A 3,783-nucleotide genomic window follows, 5' to 3' on the forward strand; every position below is an offset into this window, starting at 1 on the left:
AGTTGTTATATTTCCCAATCAGGATGCGGATAAGGACCCCCCTCCCCCCCCCAAAAAAATATACATATATTTGTACTTTAAAGGATCATTGCCCGAAACGTCGATTGTCACACACATTTCGTTTTAAGGCCACAGTGTTGACGAAAATTGAGTTTTCAGGTCCATGCAGAGTACAGCCGTTTCAATACGGGCACAAAATCATGCTGTTTGTCTATTTATTTGTGTTTCTCACTTGTGATGGGACTTTTAAGGATGAACTTTGAGATTTTACAAGGTCACGGGGTCACCAATATGGTCCGAGTTGATCTGCAATAAGTTAGGCACTGATAATGGGTTGACAGGTAAGAATGCTTCTATTCACGTATGTAGTAATACGTCTAGCAGCTGTGTTGAAGTCTGCTGGCCACCCCGAGAGAGGGCTTCAGGAGTTAAAGAGTTCGTGTCGTTTCGCTCTTACTCCTCCCAAGTTGAAGGCGCGCAGGCCACGGTGGGTTGACCATTCGCTTGGGTTGCATGGCCACCACATCACTACGGAGGTGGTCTGGCGATGTTCTGATGCGGTTCGGCAAAGTCATGGGCTGGGTGCGATCATACTCTTAGGTAGGTAAAAAAATATATATATTAATAATAGTAGAAATAAAATAATAAATCACGACGTTTCGGATTTATTATTTTATTTATTTTTTATTTTTATTTATTTTTATTTTTCACCTATGTGACTTTACCGAAAAAACCTAAGAGTATGAATCCTTGCAGTCACGAAAGCTTCAAATCTATGGGTGCGATCATGTTTGGGTCCCCAACGAGGAGGTGTTTATTCCGGACATCCACGTTGACCCACGCGTACGTATATGCTGAACTTCTTTCGCACCGTACGTGACCAACAGTGGGAATCGAAGGTGCTCGCCAGCAGAGCTCCTCCGGATCTGGGTGGTTGAGATCAGAGGTCGCAACCGGGTACCCGATACCCGTACCCTACCCGATATCCGGCTACCCGTACCCGGCCGGGTACGGGTACGGGTAGACCGTGAGTCACTGGTGAGTAACTGTTTGTCACTCATTTCCCAACGTCTTGTCTCTTCTCACAATTCAAGTTCCTAGAATCAAACCACCCGCGCCTGCAACATGGCTTCATCCCAGAGGTCACAATCAGGTACCCGATACCCGTACGGGTACGGCCGGGTACGGGTACCCGTTTGCGACCCTGGTGCGGCCGGGTACGGGTAAGGAATCAAACCCCGTTTGCGACCTCTGGTTGAGATTCTAGGATGGTGGCGGTGGCAGCAGCAGCTGCAGCTGCTGGCAAGAAACTCGTGAAGTTCTTGGCAACTACTGAGAGCGCAGCAGCAGCAACAACACCAAACAACACTGTGTAACAACAAACATTTGTTGCTGGGTAGTAAGGGTTAGTTCCTAATTGCTTATGCCTAAAAAGTACAGAAAAATGACTATTATTCCCCACAAACTTTGCTTTTGTGACCTGGACAGTGATATTTTGAAAATTAACTATTTTCAATGAGAAAACGTGTGCATGTGTGTCTTTCGTTCACATAAAGTCCTGGTCACAAAAGCAAAGTTTGTGGGGAATAATAGAAATTTTCTATACTTTTAAGGCAGAAGCAAGTAAAAAATAACACAACCCAGGAACAAAAACCGTGTAACATAGTGCAATTTGCCCAGCGCGTCGCTAGGTGTCGCAAGATGGACCTTCTCCAGTCACAAGTGATCCTGATGGCGGTACCCCGGGTTAACCAAATAATACAAAATGGGCCGAGGCAATTAAATATTTTGTTTCTGGGACACTATTTTTTCCAGGGGTGTACTTCACTCCGCGACTGGGGCACAAATCAATCCGACATCAGTGCCACACTCTGCGATGTCGAAACGCAGCGAGGATTGCGCCGATACCCTGAACGCTCGCACGTGGCACCGTGGTGGTGCAGCGTGGTGCACAGCTCGTCGAGATGAGTCGATTGCCACATCGCCGACCATCAACAGACTAAAAATAATATTAAAAAACACTTTTTCAAAAACACGCTTTTATAAAATGTACTAGCAATGGAAGAACTCCACGACTCCAGGAATTGGCCCGAAGCTTGCCATAACGGAAGGGGGCCGTGGGCAATTACAGCCAACGTCAGTTGACCGTGGACAATTAGACCCAAGCTGAAACATAACATATACAAAAGAATATTTAAAAATATACATTTTTAATGATAGAATATAGTATTGTCATCAGTATGACATAAGTATACCAAGTTTGCAGTCGATACCACATTGGGAAGTGGGTAAAAATTTAGTTACAAGATTTGATACAACTGAATTAAATGAAAGTGTGTAATGACTGCATCACGGACATTATGCGAGAGGCGGGGGTACTATAGGTACCCCGAGGTACCGCCATACAAGGTTCAAATGTCTCCCAGACAACTTAACCGCAAGTGCCACTTTGAAGCGGAGCAACGCGTTTCTTTAGAACCGATTTTCGTTCGCGACCCTTGACCCCGCGCACCTCCGATTAGCACGATTGGTTACGTATGGTGCGAAAGAAGTCCCAACGTACACGCATGTGTGTTCAATTGATGCAGTGTCCTCACTAAATTCCAAGGACAGTCCCCAGAATCTGCAATCCCGTCCTCGGACCCAGATGCGTGTTGCTAGTCACTTCGACAAAATCTCGTCACTTCGACAAAATCTCGTCAATTCTAGAACATCTCGTCACGATATAAAGCTAAGTCTCCATAATCTGACGACAAAGTCACTGGCTGGGGAAACACTGGTCCTTGGCGTGATCGCTACACAATGCCCTGAAAACATCATAAAAACATCACAGATGGCATGTTGTGTACGTGACAAAACTTGATGGTGGAGAGTTTAACGACACATTTATATTTACGTGATCTAACCCAAAAAAAACCTGTATTATACATCACCGATGTGTTGCTTAAACAAATACAATTAAGATAGCCTTGCAAGCATTTACTGATTACAGAATAGTTTTTTGTTGTTTTCCAGTACAGCATTGTGTGATGCACATAATAAGCAGGCTTGAGCATTGGTTAGCATTTGAACGGGTAACCACCATCACTCGGGCTTGCCAGGTACTGTAGGTCTTCGAGATGTAGCCAGGACATGCTGGTTTATGGAGCCGCGGTGGCTCGATGTTAACGACCTCGCCTGGTATACAGGAGGTTGTGGGTTCGAACCCGACCGCCTGTATATAGTATTTGAAGTTTGCATATTCACTATGGTCACGTAGATTTTTCTCCAGCTCCCCCGGTGTTTCCCTCCGCATTGAGAAACACGCATTTGAAGTGTTGCTGCTGCTATACATTTTCACGAGACGCTTCGTTGAGCTATCGTTTGTGGCCAGGCCGCTTCTGCAAAATAGCTAATAGCTCAGTGGGCCTTACCTGCTAAAATAAAAATACAGTAGTTTAGTAATGTTTAGTTTTTAGTTTAGTATGAAGGCACCAGACTGATTGTTGCATAACAAAACCATAAGAGATGAAGAGGGCTGTGAGAGGTCTTTGTTCAGCAGTGGATAGATCATGGCTGATGATTATATTAGCACAGAACCGCAAAGCATGCAATAGCCACCATTCGCCAACAAGTGGTGGCAACACCACCACGGTACTTGTGCCAGGCTAGGTTCCCTTTGAGGCCACGTTAAGCGTCGGAGGCTCGCTGACAGGTTACGGGACACACATTGATAAGGGTGAACTGCATGAGATGAGCGACAGTAAAACACACACGCAATGTCACAAACAACACAGGCATCTG

Source organism: Lethenteron reissneri, chromosome 41 (assembly GCF_015708825.2).
Source record: "Lethenteron reissneri isolate LAM-NWPU_2019-01 chromosome 41, ASM1570882v1, whole genome shotgun sequence".
NCBI classification, from domain to species: Eukaryota; Metazoa; Chordata; class Hyperoartia; order Petromyzontiformes; family Petromyzontidae; genus Lethenteron; species Lethenteron reissneri.